This window comes from Oncorhynchus kisutch, linkage group LG12 (assembly GCF_002021735.2).
Source record: "Oncorhynchus kisutch isolate 150728-3 linkage group LG12, Okis_V2, whole genome shotgun sequence".
Lineage (NCBI taxonomy): Eukaryota > Metazoa > Chordata > Actinopteri > Salmoniformes > Salmonidae > Oncorhynchus > Oncorhynchus kisutch.
Window position 1 is genome coordinate 25,944,423 of NC_034185.2, and position 24,697 is coordinate 25,969,119.

Below are 24,697 nucleotides of genomic sequence, written 5' to 3' on the forward strand. Positions count from 1 at the left end.
AACCGTCAGGCTAGTTTTAAAAGCATGTTTCAAAGTTTCTGGTTGCTTGCTATTACGAGGCTTCCATTGCCTTGTAAAACCTGCTGAAAGGCTTTCATATATACGAAGTGTATACCATATTAGTAATTTGTGATATTCTCTAATCCTAGCTGGTAGGAGTGGATGTCATGGCAGCTCTGGACATGTATGCTAAGAGAGGCCAATGGGCCAAGTGCATAGAGATCGCCTCTAAACAGGTAGTGATTCTACCATCAACACTCCTGCTTTAGTTTCATTGTCTTTCATCCTTATTTTTGTGTTTTCAGTTTTATTCCATTACTGTTTTTCATTTTAATATTTGTAGAATTACAAGATTCTTCACAAGTGTGTGTGAACTTGTACGCCACCCACCTGATCAAGGAGGGAGATGCGGAGAAGGTGCCCCAGCCAACCCCCAGAACTACAAGATGATGTTCCTGGACCTGCTGAGCCTGTTAGGTAGAGACGGCGCTGAGTCCTTCCGCATGTGGGCTGACCTGAGAGACGTAATGCTGCTGCTGATGAGTACAGGTCCAGAGGGAGAGGGGAGACGATAGTGACCGGTCACAACATTTTTACCAATGTGTTAATGGGCTCATTTCTGGAAGTGTAATTTATATTTTAGATGGTGGCAGCATACTTTTATTTTCATTCATTTTTGAGTAGAACGTCCTTCTGCATTGTGTGTCTGTCTATTCATGTAGGTTTGAAGATTATGTGGACCAGCGATACAAACAACACTTGAGAAACCAAGGCAAAGCCGTTTTGAGAGTGTCAAGAACTGTAATACTGCTGGGTTTTTCACGCTCAACAGTTTCCTGTGTTTATCAAGAATGTTCCTCCAGCCAACTTGACAACTCTCGGAAGCCTGTTTTTTGTATAGTGTTGGCTGTGGTACACACTCACTTCCGATCTCTCTCCTCTCCACCCCTCTCCCTATCTTTCTGTAGGTCAGTGTGGCTGCCAAGCTGTCTATCTCCCTGCTGCGCCACACAGAGTTTATCCCAGCTGACAAGGCCTTCTACAAGGCGGGCATGGCTGCCAGGGTATGAGAACTGCTCGTATGAGCTTCGGCCAATCACGGGAGGCGGGGGGGTTGTTGTTGCTGGAGCCCCCTGGGAACTACTCTGATCAAAGTCCCATGATTCTGTGCTCCTGGTAGGGCCGCTGGAGGTGTTATGAATAATGTTGTGCTCAAACAGCAGTATGAAGTAGCTTATCGCATGGTCCATGTTCAGAATTACATTTTTGGGGGAAATGAACAAAAATGAAATAATTTAGGAGAATGTCAATCTCTCCCAACTCGCTGAACTATTGATTCTCTCTACAGGCTGTGAGCTAGGAGAACATGTCCTTTATCTTCCTCAACCACTTCCTGGATCTGTCTAATGTGAGTCCCCACTCAGCTTTACCTTGGGGTTTCACCTCAACTTGACCGAATCTGCAGACTTTTTCAGTCAGCATAAAAACTTCACAAGTAGCTTATATGAGTGATAACAATCTATATTTCATCATATAAACAGTGAGTAACTGTAAACATTTTCTGTATCCATTGTTTTAATTTGAATGTTTGAAGATGAGATAATGAGTGAATGTTGTCTTGATACCTGTTGTGGTATTTCCAGGGGATAGATGAAGGGAATCTGGACCACTCTGATTTCCAGGACACGGACATCTCCGAGGTTCCTGTCCCTGCTAAGCTACACGTCACTGTAAGGCACAAGTCGATATTGTTTGCTTTGCTGTGTCATTATGTCTTATGACAGGTCTGAAATGTTGCTGTGTTATAACTGTCCTGTGACAGTGTTAGCTTGATAGCTCTATATCATGACGTTGTTGGCTTAGCTACAGCATATTACTATTTAATGAGGTGCGTAATATTGCTGTTGTGTGACTTTCCTGTTATGGTCTTATGATGACACTAGGCTGTGATGATGTTGTTGTCATATCCCAGGATGCCCAGCGTGAGGAGATCCGTGACTGGGTGTTGACGGTGTCCATGGACCAGCGGGTGGAGCAGGTGCTGCCCAACGACGAGAGGGACACCTACGACGCCTCTCTACTGGCAGCCAACACCGGCATCCGCTACCTGCCTTGCGTTATCACAGGTGGGTGGGAGAAACCCCCTACAGAGCACCTTACCCTCTCCCATCTCTATGGAATTACCCCAGTGTCTAGGACTGTACCATCTACTCCAGGGGTGTGTCTGTGTGAGGGGGGCTATTGTTGGAGAGTCTTTGACCTTAGTTAAATATTTTATAATTGCCATGTTATTCTTGTAATTGGCATAGATTCACAAAAGTACATATGAACCCCATTTTGTTCTTCAACCTAACTAGTTGATGGCATACATGTGTATACTGTACTGGTAAGCAAAGCAGAGGTGCTGACTCCTGCTTGCTCAGAGGCCTGCACCAGTCATAACATTACTGACAAGACACGGGTGCATATAACCTGGTATATAGTACGTAATGATGCAGTGCTATCCAGAGATGCAGGGACTGACTGGCCTCCCACAACACCCAGAGGACTGTGTTGTGTTCAGGGAGGCAGTTAGCAGACCCACGTATGATGGCAGACCTGTTAATTGGTTGACTAAACATACGACTGTAATGAAAGCTCTCGCGCTCTCTCGCGGAATAAGATTGAGTTCAAAGAACCTGGCAAGGCAGCTAACAAGGATGACTGGAATACATTCGTAATTGTCACAAGGGTAAGAAGGGGGTTTGTTATGTTCGACCTGGAGACTACATCACTGTGCTTATGACTTCCTCTGCTGATTTAGCTGCTAGTCCATCAGCCCTCACCCACATGAAACACTGGGTTTGATTTAGAATTTATCCACACTTTTGATCACAGGCACTCATGCAGGTTTAGAATGTATAACATGTAAGGTTGCGTCTTCGAGAAGGGCCCATGTTCCTTTGTGTTTCATCCTTCCTGTGTGTGATTGGGATTACAGTGTGATTTAAGTAAATGGACTAATGTCCACAGAGATTTAAACACGTGTAATAAGCCAGTGTGTGTCAAATATATAAATATATATCTATATCTCATGCCCGGAGTGCCAGGATTTGCTGAAGTTTGTGAGTCTGTGGCGTGGTGGACTCCCCAACTCCGGCTTCTTCTTCCACTGACAGGAACAAGATGCTGAAAACTCAATCTTCGTCCAGTGTACCGCATACCCATAACTACAGTAATTTACCATACCGTACTCTGCTTAGAGCCTCTGCCTACTTCTGAGTTATTTCATCCATCCTCCATCTCTGGTTTGGTGTTAGTGTTGAACAGTTCACATCATTCCATAACAATAGACTGTTGAGAAGACCTGCTGTGTTACTGCGCCATACATTTCTGCAGCGCTGACATCAGCACAGTCCTTACTGGCATCCCATTGGCCACTTAGTCCCTGATGTCAGGATTCTGTGTCACCATGGGGATGTCTGTAAAGTTCAGCAGAACATTCCTCTTCTCCTCTGTGTCTGTCCTGTTTTACCTTTTGAATGTGTGTTCATTCCCATTTCACCTATGTTTCTGGTACTGCTGAAGGACTGGAGTAGGCTACAACCAAAGTGGGGTTTTATTTAGTTGAGGGACTTGAAAGATGCCTTTACACTTCAGGTGCTGTATCTTCATAATCAAAGTGCTGTTATCTGTAATACGTGTGCTGTGTTCTAAAAGCAAAGTTCCTGTGTGATAGGAGAATTTGACATAGTGCACTTTAGAATACTGTATTGGCTTCATGTATTGTTGGATTAAATGCAGATTTGAATGCATTTCATATGATGGAAATATGGTTAAATAAAAAATATTCTGCATCAATTTCTTCTAATACAAGTAAATACAAGGCCACCTAGAAAATGGGAGAGCTGTTAGGCCCCATTCTTTTTATTGTGTGTTCAACCAAAATGACATTTAGTTGCTGAACAGAAAAGGTAGACCACACAGCTCAGTGCATGTATTATCTTATAGCTATTAGTAGACTACCTGATATTAAATTGGGTTCTAGGTCTATAAAAATGTTATGAATCATCGCACCCTTACCCACTCAGGTGGAGTGATTCCCAGCCGAAGAATACCCCTTGTGGACAAAGGTTATCAGCCACAAATACCCGTTCATGGACATCATTAGAAAGGCCCACCCAAATTAAAAAAAATCCCCCACAATAAAGGTAAAATAACTTGTCTCTTGTAGAGCAAAATGGAACATCATAGATTATAGGACTGTATCTTCATGACGATATTTATTTTAAGCGGAGGGTATACAGAAATGAGGTCAGCACAGGTATCAGTTATCTCCTCAGCAAGGTATCACTGAGAGATCATCTTTGTGGTAACCCACTCTATTTTGTCTCCATACCTGACAATATACATTTTTACCTCATTTTCAATATAAATGTTGATTATTTGTTTAGGCCACCTATAGGGTACACTTATGTCATCCTTACAAATTCTACAAAAAAATCTACAGAAAATCCTAAATGCTATCTTTTATTTATCCAAAATTATCTCATTTTATAATTATACCACAAACACCCGCGACTAAAGGTTTGGCCTTTTAAATGCAGGACCCTATTGCACAGACTTTTATGCAACATAAAACTTGTCATATATGTATGCGTTTTTCTGTCTGCTTCTTCAGTTATACTTCCAAAGAGAGAAGCAGAAATTTCACCATCCAGTAGGCCTACTCGCTCAAAGTTATCTATTGGGAGCTCGCGGCCTAAAACATTCAGAAAAGCGTTTATGAAACAGGCATGTTCAACTATTCCACATAGGCCTAATTTTCCGTTTGTCCGAATTTTTTAATTGAAAGCAACGTCAAATCCAAAACGGTTTAAGTAGGCCTAATTAGAAATTAGTGCATTGAAATAACGTTTTTTTACCAATATATTGAAATTGCGTTATGTAACGCATATAGGCATGTCAGGCCTCTTTTCGCTTGTCCATCAGCCTACCTGTACTATATTATCAAACTGACATCGGGAATTGTGACAATTTGATACAACAGAACCGCATTCTCGGTAAGAATGTAAAATCAGGAATCCTGTGTTATAATGTCCATGAATTACCATTGCAAAGAAACATTAAACTAGCCTATATAAACCAATTTAAGATGAAGATGCAAGTGCCCGAACGGACACCCCAACAGTCTTCATGCTGTCTCAAAATGATTGTACAACTGCCTTCATTTGTCTAGACCGCTTTTGATTTTGATAGTTAAATCAGTGTAAATGTTTAATTTGTATTACCTGCATAAATATTCATTTTTAAACCAAACGTACTCATTACTTTGAAATACATAGTTACTATCTCAAACTACAATAAGCACAACTTTTTACCTTTTTAGGTATTGTCGTAATCACTCTGTGGGTCTATTTATAAATGCAAAGGTCCTAGAGGGAAAACATAAGCTAAACTAAGTCTTAAAAATATATATATATTTTAAAGAATGAACATTTTCGCGCTGTTCAAGTCGTTTTCAGAGTGCATGATATCGATCATATTCAGGCTAACGTTCACACCATATGATCTTGTGAGGGACAGTGGTACATTTGCAAATTGAAGTTATGCTCTTTCGTTCAATTTGGCTGCAAAAAAGATACCAGTCTTAAACATGACATTTCTTAATGAAGAACCTGTCGAACCGAAAACTTATGGTTTACTATGACAAGCGTTTGACATGATTTGTGTTTGTGATAATGCACTTTACCACCAGATACATTTCAGGAATGTTATCTGAAATATAGAAAATCATTATGAAAGTTTTACATGCATTCTGCATTGCAGTTTGACAAGCCATGTTATTAATTTCACATTTGTGGATTGTCTGAACATAGCGCACCAAAGAAACAAAACAGATGCATAATTTCTGGTTTAAAAAAATAAATTCTTAACATTATTTTGTGCATTGTGAGATTTTATTGCAAAGAATTGGTTACAACAATCATAATTGTAGAATATTACAAAATGCATGCAAAACGTAATCGACATAATCCACAAACCTTGTGTTAATCCCTGCTGATATGAGATAATGTAATCACTGCGTTTTTCATGGCTGAAAATATCAATCGTATCACATTCCTTTTACCCTGACCCGAAACATGTAGGCCTATAACGACACTGTATTCCTTGAGTAATTTGACATGCGCTGCTAGGCCGGACAAACTAATACTGCCACACGGATTATGTCACTGATGTCCCGATTTGGACTGCGAATTTTATTTTACGCATCTCTTGTTGACCATACATCACTGTGTAACAAAACGCGTTGTGCGCATTAGTGTTTGCCTTTCGTTCCATTATAGGAAGCTATGCAATCCATTTCACAGGCCTTCACTTAATATTGTCATACAACAAACACGTTGATTTAATAGTCTATTACTTTCCATTTGTCATCATCCAGAGTCCCTTCTTCTAGGTATATGTTCTAAGTGTCCCAGTTAAGAATTTACAAAGATCTAAATTCCACAAAACGCAGCGTGTGTATTTATATGGATGAGATTTCACCTCGACCTTACAGCAATTAACCGCGCAGGCTATAGCAGAGAATGGAATGGCGCGCTCCAGTCGCTTCCTTACAGAAATGCTAGCACAAGGCACGGTACAGAACCTCCAAAGAAAGACCTTTCACCTTTTGAGGTAGAGGCTTATCTGACGACCTATTACTGTGTAATATGACACATGAACACACATCGTACATGTTGATGATGTTTACCCTCTCTCTTGGCATTCACCGCGTGCCTTAATTGTATGGACATTTAAATCAAGGTCCGCTGTGAACACGAGGAGAGACAGGGCCCCTTTAGTCTTTCTCTGTATCACTGTAACAGCTACTGTAATGGCAACTGCATGACGAGCTGCAGTGCGCGTAATGAGGGCAACCTCATTGAAAGCAACGGTCTTGCACCAAAATGTACGACTACGTATTCCACCGGCTGGCTAGGCACCGTTATCCAATACAGTAGCGCCTAATCCGTATACATTGTTAGTCACCATTGCATTATTGGAGGTCGACATGGCATATAGACTAATAATAATAAACTCCACTGAGAATCTAAAAAGACGCAAAAAAGCTAACCGTTATGTTAGGCCTACGTTACCTAATATCCTGGCAGTGGCAGTCTTCCGAGCGCATGAGATGTATTCTATATTATTATTTCCTTGGATGTAGACATAGCCCGATCCTTGGTGGTGCAACGAACGCCAGGCCCGAGTGACAGCAGCGAAAATACAGGGCTTGCTGCAGTCGGTCCTTTTGCTCAACTCCCATGATACCAAAAAAAATAGAAGAGGGCCCATCTGGCTTCTCATCAGCTTTGTCAAATCTTGCACACGCTAAAATGCGAATGACCTAGATACCTCTGCTGCATTTTGCATGAGCTAAGAAAGAGTGGGGAAAAGCTGTTGGGCTGAATAGAGTCGTCCCTGCCTTTTTGTGGGGGTCGAGCAGGGTGGGTTAGGAGGTGGAGGCACTGAACGCACCTGCATCATACAGGGGTTAGCTCAATATTGGAGAAAAAGAGTGGGAGGTACAATTTGGCAAAGCTGTGACCAACACATTGGTTTTGGGGATAAACAGAAGCCATATTGACAGAATCAAGAATATATAACGGATAATAGGCCTTGTAATAGAACCTATTGAGAAGGTGCCAAAAGTAAAGAATATATATATATATATATATATGCTAACAATCCCATATTTAGAAATAGCACTTTATTTACAATTAACTAAAAACATGCATATCTACATAAGGTTTATGCGTATTTGAATTAGTCCTCCCCCCTTTAGAAACAGAATATTGTGTCAAAATGCTGAGGCAAAAAAAATGATACTTAACTTTGCAACATGTTATTCAGCGGAACAACTTACAGAAATGCGTTGTTGCGATACCTTTACAATCAACTCTCATTTTCCTCGAAACATCGAAACAGTCCGTACATCCGGTTGGGTACCAAGGATGGTCTCCTCCGTTGATGATGCTGAACAGAAATGTCCTTCCAGTGACATCAATTCTGCCATATTGTCTGCGCGCTGCGAAAGATGGAAATTGGTGCCGTGATGAAAACACCCATATTCCACTGATTGTGCATTAAAATACCCTGACCTCTTCAAAGGATGCGGGAAATGCTAAAAGCATAGGCTACATCTAAGCAGCACACTGAGAGGAGACGGCTTTGGTGCAGTCTGGAGGCAGAGCCAGTCGAGACTGTCACGTAAAAGGGTCTGATGCAAAGAGCCATCTGACAGAGAGGAGAGTAGCCCAGTTTATCATCGCCGTGCGCAGCTTAAAGCGTGGTCGCCCTGCTCCTCTCCCTTGTGCTGTTCCTCCACTTCTCTTCTCTTCTGAGAATTATTCAAAAGGGAAGAGGTAGCATCTGCAGGTTTACTAAACAAATCGGAGGGGTTTCGAAATGGGACGCTCCAACTCCCCTTTTCTCTCATGTAATTGACTTACCGAGATTAGCCTACCTATAAGCCTTGCAATGACAATAGACGTGGTTAACAGAAAAATACACACGATGGCCATAATCATGAGCCTACATTTTGCATTGACATCGTTTTTCTAATGAAAAAAAACTTAGGCCTATCGACGTTGAAACAAATATGTGAATGTCTGATGCATTTTATTAGGCTACATTTTCAATTATCACAATATAAATATATAGGGGCCTAATTTTATAGCTATGTGTATAGGCTGATGTGGCAAAAGAAGACTATAGGCACCTTTTTTATAGGCATCTGGAAAAATGGAGACACCATGCCTATTCACTTTATCCCTGCTCATGTGGAATGCACAATTATCAAACTGCACGTGCCTGGCATAATTCATTATTGATAATTCTCAAGAGCTGTGTCCATGTAGCCTACACTGCTGTGTTTTCATACTCGGCCAATCGTAAATATTTTGCAAACATGGCGAGAAACCTTTATGAAGTATTGGGAATTAAGATATTCTTACCCCAAATGGGCCGTCTTCATATGGCCTGTCATCTGTGCGTTCTCTCCCCCAACCCACATCCCTGTCGTGTCCCATACGAAGCCCATTGATTTATTGGGATTCTTTCGTTATTCATTCGAACCCTGAATTAAGTTACACAGAGATCCAATATGAAAAAATAATAATAAATCGTGCTCGCTAATAATAGCATCATATAAGGCCTGGAATATGATATATGTATGGACAATTAGGCCTACGTTTATATGAGTGGATAATTCTTATGGTAGAAATAATGCACATTGCAATGTTAAATGTTCAACTATTTTCAATCATTTCTGTAATAGGCCTTGGATAGGACTACATCGGTGGCGCAGTCTACATCTTACGTAAAATGTGGTAGTACTGCAGAACAAAGGCGACGTTGTATGTAGTCTATAGCTGCACCATAACCCCAGACCTTTTCTATTGTTCAAAGTGAACACCCGTTCGTATGCATGGATTTGGTTGAGGTCCCCTTATCCCCCTCTCGTGCCGCAGTAAAACGCAGTGTCATCTGCCGAGCAGCCGGACGCGTGCCTCCCGTGAGCAAATTCGACGCGCAGTGAACTCCAGATGGCTTGTATGGTAAGCCAAGCTCTGCAATCCACCCCTTTATGCTGACCTATATTACACAGTAATGAATAAAGCCTATCTGATTTAGAGGCCTTCTATGCGGCAAAGAAGCCGTCGAGCCCTGCAGTGAAAGGGTGCAGTGGCGTTAATGTAGGCTTGCAGGCTGCAGGTGACCACAGTGTACATCTAGAATGTGTAGTATATTGGTGTTGAATGGAAGACGACAAAACACAGCCTTTCCCATCTATTTTATCATCAAGTCTCAAACGCTATGGACAATAGGCGATGCACTGTGAACGTGACGCATTGCTGTTCAGTTTTATAGGGCCTATGCAGCTATTAAAGTTAATTGATTTCACAAATGAAAGACAGTGGTCTCAGCTCGTGCATCAACATCGATCAGTCTCTAGCCAATCCTTTTAACAAACCCAAGTATCTATAACCAACTATATGTCTTCCGTAAACAAATTGTTCTCATGTGATTGTGTTGGATAAAACTTGCAATTTTTAAAAATGTATTATTTGTGGATTTCCACATAAGATAATTTTCCTGAGTGTATCGGACTATAGATGTAGGCCTATAGGAATTAACAACACACCAGTCTCTAGGCCACGTCATCAAGGACCTCAGCCACCCGAGCCACGGCTTGCTAACATCCAGAAGGAGAGGTCAGTACAGGTGCATCAAAGCTTGGACCTTAGAGACTGAAAAACAGCTTCTGTCTCAAGTCCATCACTGTTAAATAGTCACCACAAGCCGGCCTCCGCCCAGTACTGAACTTTAATCAGTAGACTGTTACTCTACCATGCACCTTAGAGGTTGCGGCCCTATGTACATAGTCATAATGGAACAATGGCCACTTTAAATAATGTTTAGGTACAGTTTTATCCACTTCATATATAAACTGTATTCTAGTCTATTTTACTATTGCGGTACACACATAAATGTGTGACACCGGACTCCGACATTGTTCGACCTAATATTATTTAATTCCATTCTTTTACATTTGTGTGTATTGTTAGATATTACTGCGCTGTTGGAGCTATATACACAATAATTTCTCTACACCCGCAATAACATCTGATAAGAATGTTTAACTAGGCAAGTCAGTTAAGAACACAATCTTATTTTCAATGACGTCCTAGGAACAGTGGGTTAACTGCCTGTTCAGGTACAGATTTGTACCTTGTCAGCTCGGGGGTTTGAACTTGCAACCTTCCAGTTACTAGTCCAACGCTCTAACCACTAGGCTACCCTCCCTATGCCTATAACATTCGAGTCTGTTGCAGAGAAATCTTGTACAAAAAAATGCAGATTTTCGAAAAAGGCCAACAATAAATTCAAAATACAATTGAAGTTTTATACATGATCTAAACTCATTCACAGCTGTTTGCTTTAACTCCAGATTATTGCACATTTATCTGCTGAAAACTAGTTTACACAAATCTTTTTAAATGGAATTGTTAGTTGCCTGCTCAGGCATGGTACCCAAAGCCCCTCGGAACAGTGCTGTGTGCAAGGGCCTTGAACCAAAAGCTAGATTCGAGTTTCTCCACACTTGAAGAGGCAAATCCTTTTTAATTCAAACTTGCGTAAACCTCTTTCATATTCATTTGAGTAACTTTGTTAATGACTTGACAGACTTATTTTTTTTATCAGGAAATGTTGCCTGAGAAATGAACAGATAGGACATTTTCCCCAATGTATTCCATTCTTTATTTATTAATAATAACTATTTTAAAACTATTTAATAATGCAACAAGCTATAAAAAAAATGCAATGGTTCAACTCTGGCAACATTCTTATTTCATAAAATGGACCATGACAAAATAGTCAAAGCCTGATTCAGAAAATAACAGAATGTTTAAAAGAAAAGCAGGGCAAATGTATTTTTTTGGGGAATGGCTATATTTTGTCAGGTCATGCATTTCGTTATTCTAGTTCACCGAAACTACCAGAAACCGACTTGTGTCTCAAAATATGGTTACAATGCGTTGGTTTACTAATGTTACAATGTATCAAGGCTGAAACATGATTGGCTACACAAATTATTGTTTCCATTATAAACTGAGTGGTTCGAGCCCTGAATGCTGATTGGCTGACAGCCGTGGTATATCAGACCATATACCACCAGAATGACAAAACATGTAATTTTACTGCTCTAATTACGTTGGTAACCAGTTTATAATAGCAATAAGGCACCCCAGTGGTATATGGTATTCAGTGGTATATGGCCAATATACCACGGCTAAGGGCTGTATCCAGGCACTCCTGGATGGCTGTGGTATATTGGCCATATACCACACCTCATTGTGCCTTATTGCTTAATTGTATCCTGATAATGACATCATTTACCTCAACATTTCATATAGGCGAAGGTTTTGGCATTCATAGGTCTTTCAGCCTATAGCCCTATATATTTGTTAATGCAAAATACATTTAATCATTATTACATTTGCTTTAATTACTTAGGCCTATAGCTAAATCAAATATATATGCAGGTTTGGTAATAGGCTGTGCCCAGCCAATTGTAGAGTATAAACATGAAAACGTTACACAAGTTGTTATGTAGGAAATTAAGAAGGCTCGGCTAGTTTGTGTCCGCACCACTGCAACCGCTGAGCTCAATGGTCGTAACGACTCGACTCCGTTTGATTTGGCGTCATTTTACCCACAGTAGAATGGGAGATATCTCTTCCAAAACACAGATGCCGACTCCAGAGAACGCTCTACCCGGGAGAAGTGAAAGTTTAAAAGTATCAGGTAGGATGATTTTCCCTGTGTGGGTCTGTGTCGCATGGTGTCCTAGGCTCGGTAGCTTTAGCCTATAACGTTAGTAGCTAGCCGACATACCTAGTTGCTTAGCAAAACACCCGTAGGAACTGTAAGTTGGCCTAATTATGTAAACATTGACAACACAAAGCGCGTACAGTTGGTATTTATGTCAACAAGCACTTGTCGTACGACTGTGTAGCCGACATACTTATGTGTTGCACGAATTGACTACACTTCTGCCCTGCTATGACTTTGAAGCGCTGCAGAGAATTTGTTTTGTCACTGAAACCTCCATATTGCGCATGCGTATTATTCACTTCTCGCGGCTATTAAACTGTTCAAGAAAGGTCCGTGCAATCCGGGATCCTTGGGACGTTCCTACCCCATTGAAGTTGACATTTAAAATGGTTAGGGTTTAGGGTAGGGACGACTCTAATGTAGACTAGACTATTTCTCCCTCACTCTGCACAGTTCACACACACACACACACACACACACACACACACACACCTCTGATTAAGGCAACCCGTCCCAAAGATTATAATTTGTGTAAAAAAAATATTTAAGAAATACAAATAATAATAAGGCTGGAAAATTATAGTGCATATTACTGTTAATCCTGCAACTATGTAGGCCTTACACCAAGGATATTTCTATTGGATCTCAATTCCCTTAAAGTGATTGAATATGCATTCTATCCTACTGGCAAGAACTTGACTCGCTTGGGGAAATTTGTGCTAGTTTAAAGTCAGTGGTGCAAAACATAATGTTTTCATGGGCTCCCGAGTGGCGCAGCGGTCTAAGGCAGTATCTCGGTGCAAGAGGTGTTACTACAGTTCCTGGTTAGAATCCAGGCTGTATCACATCCGGCTGTGATGGGAGTCCCATAGGGTGGTGCACATTTGGCCCGGGTTTGGCCGAGGTAGGCCGTCACTGTAAATAAGAATTTGTTCTTAACTGGCTTAATTTATTTATGTAACCTTTTATTTAACTATGTCTAAAGAAAGATGCTATCTCCAACACTCCATTTAGATGAAAGATTAATTGTATTTCGTGTCTGACTCTCAGAGGATGGAAAAAGGCAAAACTTTCAGTTTGAGGGGAATGGCTCACACAAGTTGAGTTACATAACATTTGAAGGGTAGATGGGTGCGGTCTGCAGTGATGAGAATGAAAACATGTAGCCTACTAGCGTTTGCACTGTAGGCAAAGAGAGAGCACTAGGAGCTCGCCGCATGACATCAAACATCGATCGCAAGGAAAAGGCAAGAGAAAAAACAATTGCAGTACCTTGTGTTGCTTGGTTCCTGTCACCATAGGATGGGAAAATCATAACAGTAATTTTCTGGGGTCCTACGGTTTTCTCAGAACAGGCCCCATCTGAGTGGATGTCTAACACAACACCTAGTTATACTGTCATCGTAAACTGCATTTCACTTTTCTTCAGAATTGCCCCAAATAAGTGTGTGTGTAAGAGAGAGGGCAAGTAAAAGGCCTGGTGGGAGCAGCTGAAGGCTGCTTGAGATGCGGCTCACATGGGAACTGTGTGCAATGGCATGAAGCGTGACCGTGCAGGAAAGGGATCCACCCTGCAGGACTGCAGTGGTCTGATTACCAGCCCCATACAGCCCTGGCCTCCCTCCCCAGTCCCAGCCCTATGGCAACATCACTGCACCACGGGGCTGGCAGGTTGCCAGGAGACGCACGCACAGCTCCACAGACAGGCACCACACCACTGCACGTGGCTCTGTTAAGGCATCCTGATGTTGCTGCTAGCCCGCTGAAGGTCACACATGACGGGGCGTTGAAACAGTGAGGAAAGAGGAATGAAGGGTCAGAGACAGAATGAAGTGGATTCATTTATTGCCCTTCAGGATTATGATGTTCTGGATAAGAGAGTAGCCATGGTATCTGTTACGCATTTTATGGACAGTGAAATGGTTATTTACTTATGAACATGGTGAAATTCATCCAAATCCCAGTAGATGCTGACAGGAATGTGACTGCCTATTTTATATTTTGCAGATCACAGATGGCTCTAGTTCTGTGTAGAGCAGCTTCCAGTGAAAGATAATAGGGGCCAGTCCTGATTTATGTGGTCATTCCAAATGATGTGATTGTGTAAGTTGTATGTTGTACCATCCATCCACAGTCCTCTTCTAGAATAGATAGGGATACTGATGGACTTGGACTGTTTGTTGTAGATTGTGTTTTCAGTTTTCTTTCATAATCAGAAATAATCAGTTGCATTGTTGCAAAGTTAGTCAGCGAATATATATTACCTCCACCTCACTAAATAAAAAACCTGCTGCATCACCTCTAGTCAGTTAATGGATATAAGGAGAACTTACAAGGGATTTTACCTTATGTTAACATTTATTGTAGTCTACGAGCTACATGGTTTAAAATCCATTTTAATCTAATATCCCAAACTGTCGGGGAAAGCTATGAATTAATAAAGTAGCAAAATGGATTTAAGAGAAATTGACAGCCAATCAACAGCCTCTGTTTTGCTGTGCGTCTTATTTATTCCCTATAGGATCACTCCTGCATCTGCCAGTCTAAATTTCACCATGCTAGGCTGTTGCGTGGGATGGGGGTTGTGGCTATGTGCTACTGGATGGTGTGAACATGGAGGCAGGCAGTGGTGAGTTGGCACCAGCGATGTGGGCACTTGAGGTGCCCCCTCAGAATGGCGGGAGATGCTGTGCCTTGGCACATGGTGAATAGACTACCCCGGCATTGAAAAAGAGATGCTGCTTCAGGTCTTGTAAAGACATCCCAGAGACATTTTTGGGGAGTCTCATCGAGAGAGACATAGAGGAACTCCCTGCGTGACTTGCTTGGGTGAGGGTGGGAAGGAGAGGGGAATGTGCTGTCGTGGGGGTATGGAGAGGTTAAGGGGGTTTGTGGGTAGGCATTGGGAGGTATTGGCTGGCATGGATTCCAAGTACCACACGTGTCTGTGTGCATCTGGGTGGGGGGCGGGAGAGGGGAGATGCCAGAGATGAAGGAAGTGGTCGAGTGGCGTAGCTCAGAAATTAATCTGAGATTCGTTTTGATAAATTTGCCCAAATCAATGATTTTATTTCAGGGGGAGTGTGGGTGTTTGGGGGGTACTCAGACAGACATGTTGGAACCCCGCCAAGGCATCTCGGGAAGGTTGCCATGTCGAGAGAGAGGGAGAGGAGGGGAAGAGAGAAAATCCAGACGAGACTTGGCAGGGTTCTATCGCAGCTCCCTTTGTCTGTTTGCTCAGCTTTGCGCTAAGGAAATCAAAAATACCCAGGGTGTAGGAACTCTGCTTCAACGCGAAAAAACTAAACCAAACAAGAAATCAAGTCGAGAAAACTACTTTGAAAAATTTGAGGACGCCGAGGGTGAATGGGGCACAAGCATAGTCACCAAAAATATGTTCTAATTCCAGCAGAGTTACACAATGCTTATTTCCGTGACTGGAGGAGGTTACTTGAGCCAAGAGATGACCATGTCATTTCAACTCAATCTTTCTTTGTAATTTCCAAGCGAATGAAGCTGCCTCTTCTGTCTTTTCTGGCAATGTTTTGAACACAAAAGGACGCTCAAAAGTGGACCTGGATTTTATCCATGAAGGACTGACAGAACTGTTGTGGCCAAGCAACTGTCAAGAAAAAAGTTTTTTGCCTTTCCATAGATCAAACCTTAAGTCGCTATCTGTACATCACTGGGAGTAGATTTCACCTACCAAAGTTTTGTGATTGTAAAAATCACTGACTTCAATGCACCTCTAGGGTCAGAATGGAGATAACTGGCCTCAAAAATATATTGGATCACCTCCCTAACTGCCTCTGTTGTCACTAAGTTGTCCTCTTTGTGAGAGGGGTTTACAGCGGAACAACAGCAACTGGTTACTCAGGCCAAGTGCTCTTTGACCAAGCTTTAGAGTTCCATTGTGTCTCGCAGTTGGACGAACTGAAGAACATTAGAAGATATCTCGCCTGCAGAGGACTGAGATTCCCCAGCATTTGGATATTGGAGATCTGAGGCCAGTGGATCTACAGTAGTCTGTGAGGCACTGAACTAGTAGTGCAGTTTCTCCAAGCTGCCTACTCTCAGTTGAAAGAGAGTTCTACAGGCCTGACTGGTTTTCTTCTAATATCTAAGGTTTCAATTCATTCTCAGCTTCACAATGAGAGTGTGGTACTGTGTAAGGTAAGTTATATGTTATATCTGGTTTCTACAGATTAAGACGTCTACTTTCTTTCCCGTTATACCATAAAGAAACCATAGGTGTTCCTTACTTACCAGCTGTGTTGTTGTCCCCGGGACACTTCAGAAGTCTAGCATTGTTTTCCTGCTATATGAAAAAGGGAGGCACTTAAAGGAGGCTGGGGAATGCCAGGGATGACTTAAAACGTCTCCTGAAGGATCGTCCATCCCTCCCCAGAGGACCCGGTGTGCCTACCATTCTACCGCTTTCCCACGATTAACGTCCTCGCTGCTGATTTTCATACTGGCCAAACACAGCCCCTGCAGAGAGAGTGGTCTCCCAGTCTCCGAATCCCCCGGAACCAGTGGCTTTTCTCATCTCCACCGTGTGGCTGATATCCCCCCTCCCGTTGTCTGTCACAGGCACAGCAGTGCCATCTCCCCCTCGGTCATCCTTAGGAAGCGCTGTGCATGATGGTTTCTGATTTGTGTCTGGCACTTGATTAATAACTGCAGGGAAAGGCTAATAGAAAAGTAAGAAATGTTCCCCTCAAGGTTTATATTGAATCGCTGCCAAGGCAAATTACACTCTGCCAGATGTGTTTGCACTGATAGCAGGTGGAGTTAGCAGGTGTACTGTGATGGCTCTCAGAATTATGAACGTTTGTTGTGGAAACATCATATTTTGCCTCTCTCTGTCGTGTTGGTGATTTCATCATTACTTGTCCTTATATTTAGCTTCAAATTATGGACAACAGAATGCAGACCGGAGTGTTGCGGTTTTATAGTCCATTTTCATTCAAGTTAATGAAAATGAATGGCCAGCTCATTTAGCTGTGGCTATTACTGTACAGATGACGCATTAATGAATCACAATTATCCAAATTCTAGTATCACAGAATCAAGATAATGGCGATTAAGAGGTCCCCAATTGTACTTTTAGATTTTGATTCTGTAAACTGGGTTGGAATTAAAGGTTGAAGGAAATTCTGTTTAGTGTTGCTGTTCTCTCCTCCTGATCAGTCCAGGTTCATGCAGGGGTGAGGGCCTCAGTCTCCAGCTCTGAGAGTATGAGGAGGGATGGGAGGGGAAGATGTAGACCTACTGATGCATTTACACACGGCTCTCTGCTCCCGAGAGTCTTCCTTTTGGACCCAAGTAACCTGAAACACGATGTCAGTCTTTTTAAAGGAGGTTCAGGTGTAGGAAGTTAGGCCTGAAATTGGGGGCCTTGTCTACAAGCACTACTAGCATTTGGCGTTGGCTTTTAGCTTGGCCAGCTAGCTACTCCCCCTGCTTAGCAGAGTTATGACTACTTTTCTATTTAACGCTTCCCGTTTTAAAGAGAATCTAAGACAATAGCTACATGATTCTGTTCTGTCTCAAGTCTCGACCGTTATGAAAGTGTCAACACAAGTAACTGAAGAAGGGCAGTGAACTTGAGAAAAGTTTGACGTCTTAGAAGAACCTGAAGTCTCCAGATAGCGGGACTGATTGTTGGGGTTGTGAGTGACGGCGTCTGATGGTCATGGTTGGACTGAGGCTCTGCTCCAGCCTCCAGTGCCCACTCATGTGGAGGGCAATGGCGTAGTGGAGGAGGAATCTCTCCGATTTCTCCAAGGTTGGCTTTACCCAAGTCCACCCGTGCATGCATGGCCGACTTCGCCTGTCTATGAATTATTCACAAAGCTCTCATCTTCACAGGTCACTGTCCTCCAGCAGTGTCTCTCTCTCTCTCTCTCTCTCTCTCTCTCTCTCTCTCTCTGCCCTTTGACTTTAATCCAGAGAAACTTCCCCGGGCAAACACAGCACAAATCTTCAACCCAGGGCCTCCAGTGACAGAGAATGAGTACTTGGGTTGCCCGTGAGCAATATTGCAGGGTTTATCATGCCTGTTAAGTGAGTTTTAAAGGCTTTATCAGCCTCTGTTGTGCGAAGATATGTCTTCATTTGTCACATGCTGAGTAATGATCCTGGCTAATGCCAGCGTAGACTCTGGTGACATGCATGGGATTTCACCATGAGTGTCCCTTGTTTACACTGACACTGATAACCCCACAGACAAAATTGGCACGGCTTGCACCTCAGAGAACTTAGATTACCTGTCATTCACTGAGGTTTATCTCTCTCAACCACAGTTTGCCATCCTCTGAGTATAAACTCAGTTTAAGATGTCTCTTAGTTATTGTTATCTTGTCTTTTGGTCTAGATCCAGTTGTTTAAATGCTTAGAAACACAGTTTTATGATTCCAAACTGTGACTTCTTCTGCTCTTAATGGCATACCATACACTGTTGTGGTGTACCGGTAGCATGTTGGGTCAAACCCATCTGGGACCAATTTCTGTACATTTTCTGTCTGACTGGATTGGAGTTCTGTCTGACTGCCTGTCTAAACTCCTATAAAATAGACATGTTGTAATCGCTTAACACCAAGCAAAAAAGGGTAAATCCATGAATAATTTAGTGAGTCAGGTTGCCTACCCCATGTATCTGAAACCGAGGTGGAAGTGTTATAGGAGGACAATTCATTAGCTTGTCACGCTATGACTACCCCGATCTGAAAACAGTTGATGGTAATCAAGAATCGTTATATTAGCCCTGGGCACACAACTTTAATTAAATGGAAGATTAGATGTAACAAATTAAAGATTCATTCATTAACCTCAAACCCACCAGGTGGGGGTTATTAATCAGATTAATTATGTCGTGATAATGCTAATGATGTTCTACGATTCTCATAAATCTTTAAAAAGTCTCTTAAAAACAAATTGGAGGAAGTATATTCTGAGGGCCACAGCTCTGTATTCATTAGTGTGTTACGGTGAGAGATATTTATGTGACCTGGCTCATCTCATTACTGAGCGAGATTACACAGAAATATGGTTCTTACTTATCATATTTGCCCTATATTAATTGGCTGAACCTCAGCCAGCTAAGGAAACTGATCTGAAATGAAATTGTATTGCTGGAGGTTTCAATTTTTTCTACATTAGCATTTTAGTCATGTAGCTGATGCTCTTATCCAGAACGACTTACAGTAATGAGTACATACATTTTCAGACCTTTTTTTTCTCTTGTACTGGTCCCCCGAGGGAATCAAACCCACAACCTTGGTGTTGCAAATGCCATGCTCTACCAACTGAGCTCAGCATCTTTTCCCAATAGACTATCTGGTTGGAACAAATCTAGCAAATCAGCACCACTTCCTGGTCCTTTGTTTAATTACATTTGAGTCATTCAGCAGACTCTTATCTAGAGCAATTTACAGTAGTGAGTGTATAAATGGTCCCCTGTGGGTATCGAACCCACAACCTTTGTGTTGCAAGCGCTATGCTTTACCAACTGAGCCAAACAGGACCCCAAGGTAGTAGGATAATCGGACCCCCCTAATTTGTCATATAACTGTCCTCACACCTCAACACTATGTGATATTGTTTAGCTCTTACATTATAGCTCAGCGCCCCCCCCCCTCTCTCAAATCCTCTCTCTCCTCATTCTTTCTCTATTTTTCTCCTCTATCCCTCTCTATCTCTACACCCCTCTTTCTTTGTCTCTCCTCATTCTGTCTCTCTCATTATAGTTATTTTGCATAACGTACCTGACATCTCCTCTGGTTGTTAGTGGGCGTGAGTGCCGGAGGTTTCAGTGAGCTTAGCCCACTGTTGGTGAGATGCCATTAGGCTGGCCTGTGTTAAAACCCTCATACAAACACAAACACACACACACACACACACACATCTCTCCCCTTCTCAGCCCATGCACTCATTCCAGGGCTCTGATAGCAACGGATGCTGTGCTGTTGCCATGTGTGGAGGCATTTCTGTGACATTGCTTGGTGGAGTGGCATGATGGCTTATTAACCCTTCGTTACCCTCGTTGCGTAACTTCTCTTGATTGCATAATGGATTTCCATTACACATACGGTTGGTGGCTTCCTGTGTAACCTCACTACTCTGTTTTGTATCCTCTTAGAACAGAGCGACGCTTTGATGCAATGGCGCGGAAGCTGGTTGAATATGTGGCTGTTGACCGGTGACCCAGACCTCCTCTATTGCTGTAGTTCTGCTGTTGCTGCTGAACGTGAAGGGTTTCCCATTAAGCAGTTAGATTATTGCTGGAAGCCAGGCTCTTAAATCCTGTGTTTTGTCATACATTCTGAGGTACGGAGTCAGATGAAGCTGATGTTACAGTATGTGGGTTTTCATGTTATGGTAACTAACCTACATTTCCCCATTTGAAATGATATTGCGATAACTCTTAACTGGTTATCTCATTACAAGAGGGGATATACAGTGGTTGCTATTGGTACGAATGTTGTGATCTTTGTCACAAAAGATGCATATATTTGTTATTCACATTTTTGAAGTATTGTCACGTCTCCGAAAGCACACGTTCCTTGAGGTTTATCAAAATGTTCTCTTTCATTGATTTCTATAATCTAGTATCGTGGAGCGTTGCTCTTAAATGTATTTGGATAGTCAGTTCACACCCCTGGGGAGGAGATTCAGAAGGTTAGAATAACACAAAATACAAAAGATTGGATTTGGCCTTCGCAGACAGAGAGGATCACTACAACTAGGATACACAGGAAGGAGTGAGCTCCCTCTCCTCTCCTCTCCTCTCCTCTCCTCTCCTCTCCTCTCCTCTCCTCTCCTCTCCTCTCCTCTCCTCTCCTCTCCTCTCCTCTCCTCTCCTCTCCTCTCCTCTCCTCTCCTCTCCTCTCCTCTCCTCTCCTCTCCTCTCCTCTCCCCACCCTTTGGAAGAAATACACAACACCTGAACAAAGAACTGACAGAATTAAAGATGTATTGTGTCCTGAGTCCTGCACTGTTTTTGTTTCCAGTGTTTCTACCTCTGGGGAAGAGAAACTTCCTTTTATGTGTGAGCTCAATCCGCCCATAGACCTAGGTAGGGAGCTGGAGAGAGAGACCATGTTTGATGTTGACACATAAGTGGGAGAAGAAGGAGCAGAGCAGACCTCCTTGCTATCACTATGAAACACACACAACAGGCCATCATTGTAAATCACAATTTGTTCTTAATTAGTATGTGGTGAATGTTTAACTCTTAGTTCAAAACTTCAAACTGGTAACACTTGTAACGCAGCCAGTCTTCAGTGTTGGAGTAGTGAACTACATATCGTGTATTGTACTTTACAGTATTGAAACTTCTGTATAAAACAGTTCCTCTGGACCTCCTCGGAGTCTGAGTCCCCCCCCCCCCCCATAAAAAAAATCCCAGAATGCATCAGCCACTCAAAGTACAGTTGAAGTCGGAAGTATACATACACTCCACAAATTTCTTGTCAACAAACTATAGTTTTGACAAGTCTGTTAGAACGTATACCTTGTGCATGACACAAGTCATTTTTCCAACAATTGTTTACAGACAGATTATTTCACTTATCACTGTATCACAATTCCAGTGGGTCAGAAGTGTACATACACTAAGTTGACTTTGCCTTTAAACAGCTTGGAAAATTCCAGAAAATAATGTAATGGCTTTAGAAGCTTCTGATAATTTGAGTCAATTGGAGGTGTATCTGTGGATGTATTTCAGGGACATTACATTTTTGCATCTGAGCTCTTAGTGTGCGGCTCTCCTTTATTGTCAAGTTTTCCACTCCGCTAGCCAGAACCTCGCCAAAATAGGTGTGCGTTTCTTTTTCATCTAGAGTGTATAACAAGGTCTACCTTCAAACTCAGTGCATCTTTGCTTGACATCATGGGAAAATCTAAATATATCAGCCAAGACCTCAAAAAACTAAATTGTAGACCTCCACAAGTCTGTTTCATCCCCGGGAGCAATTCCCAAACGCCTGAAGGTACCAAGTTCATCTGTACAAACAATAGTATGCAAGTATAAACACCATGGGACCATGCAGCCGTCATACCGCTCAGGAAGGAGACACGTTCTGTCTCCTAGAGATGAACGTTCTTTGGTGCAAATAGTGAAAATCAATCCAGGAACAACAGCAAAGGACCTTGTGAAGATGCTGGAGAAAACAGGTACAAAAGTATCTATATCCACAGTAAAACAAGTCCTAGTGGAGATGACCTGAAAGGCGACATAACCTGAAAGGCCACTCAGCAAGGAAGAAGCCACTGTTCCAAAACCGCCATAAAAAAGCCAGACTACGGTTTGCAACTGCACATGAGGACAAAGATCGTACCTTTAGGAGAAATGTCCTCTGGTCTGATGAAACAAAAATAGGACTGTTTGGCCATAATGACCATCATTATGTTTGGAGGAAAAAGGGGGATGCTTGCAAGTCAAAGAACACCATCCCAACCGTGAAGCACGGGGGTGGCCGCATCATGTTGTGGGGGTGATTTGCTGCAGGAGGGACTGGTGCACTTCACAAAATAGATGGCTTCATGAGGGAGGAAAATTATGTGGATATATTGAAGCAACATCTTAAGACATCAGTCAGGAAGTTAAAGCTTGGTTGCAAATGGGCCTTCCAAATGGACAATGACCCCAAGCATACTTACAAAGTTGTGGCAAAATGGCTTAAGGACAACAAATTGAAGGTATTGGAGTGGCCATCACAAGGCCCTGACCTCAATCCTATCGAAAATTTGTGGGCAGAACTGAAAAAGCGTGTGCGAGCAAGGAGGCCTACAAACCTGACTCAGTTACACCAGCTCTGTCAGGAGGAGTGGACCACAATTCACCCAACTTATTGTGGGAAGATTGTGGAAGGCTACCCAAAACGTTTGATCGAATTTAAACAATTCAAAGGCAATGCTACCAAATACTAATTGAGTGTATGTAAACTTCTGACCCACTGGGAATGTGATGAAAGAAATAAAAGCTGAAAGAAATCATTCTCTCTACTATTATTCTAACATTTCACATTCTTAAAATAACGTGGTGATCCTAACTGACCTAAAACAGGGAATTTTTACTAGGATTAAGTGTCAGGAATTGTGAAAAACTGAGTTTAAATGTATTTGGCTAAAGTGTATGTAAACTTCTGACTTCAACTGTATATACTATCGATCGCTGTTCATGGTTCTGAAAGTGCGACGTCTACGTTGCTACCTATCGATAGGCTGTCAGATGATGTGGTGCTGCAGTAGCCTATAGCTTTGCTTTTAATGGATGCATTATTATTTTTATTTGGTTGTCATTTTCTCATGTTAAGCCTAATGTTTCCAAATATGTTTTGGATGAAAAAATTCATACTAATTACCAAAAATAAAAAACACTAACCAAATTCACACTGCTTCTCTGAATTTCAAACAAAAACAACCCCCTAAAAATACAATAGTTTGACATGTGCAATTTATCACTTGCGGTATAAACACATAAAACACAAAGTCCACCTTCTTCACTGTTAGTGTGTGGGAATCCTTCTCCTGCATGGCATTCACTGCAGACTGTGGGACATCCACTACCATCTCATCTCTACTACATCTCTACTACATCTCATCTCTACTTAGTACTTCAGCTATTTTAACTTCCTCTACATGGGAGACCTGCTGGATAGCCCTGATCCTAGCTACTGCGACCTCCTTCATCCTTACAGGGCATTCTGGGAACTTGGGAATGTGATTCCCATCACAATTACTACAACATGCTTCATCTGACTCTTCAACTGCTACATGTTTGTCGAAGGAATAAATACTTGCCACGTGTCCAAACTTTTTACAATTGTAACACTACAGTGGCTTCTGTACATATGGTCTCACTGCACATCTCACATACCCAAGTTAAACGTCATTTGGGAGAACCACTTCATCAAACGACAGTAAAACCTATCATTTGATTCAAGCGACATGCCTCTACCACTCCTGGAATGTTATCCCTAAACCACACAGCCTCTGTGTCCAACGAGACACCAGAGATGTCAAGACAACGAGACACCAGAGATGACACCTTTAACCGGTGCCCTACTCTGAAAATCATAGCTTTCCATATCATTTGTCACACCTTGTAGAGCCACAGAGCTTTCTCATTTTGTGCTTTTGACACACACGAAAAGAACATCAAACCGCCCCAGGTCACTCTGACAGATGCCCCTTTACCCAATTCGTCCATCGTTATCTTCGAGACCGCAAACGGGTCCCCCAAAAAACTATCATTGCTCGTGAATCGCTCTCCAACCATAAACTGCTGTTCATTTCCAACTTTAGCCCTTTCTGCTCCACTGTT

General features: G+C 42.2%; 1 pseudogene; it reads left to right on the plus strand.

The window, feature by feature from the left end:
• LOC109901376 (intraflagellar transport protein 172 homolog) overlaps positions 1-24,697 on the plus strand; it is a 144,401-nt pseudogene that overhangs the window by 22,206 nt on the left and 97,498 nt on the right.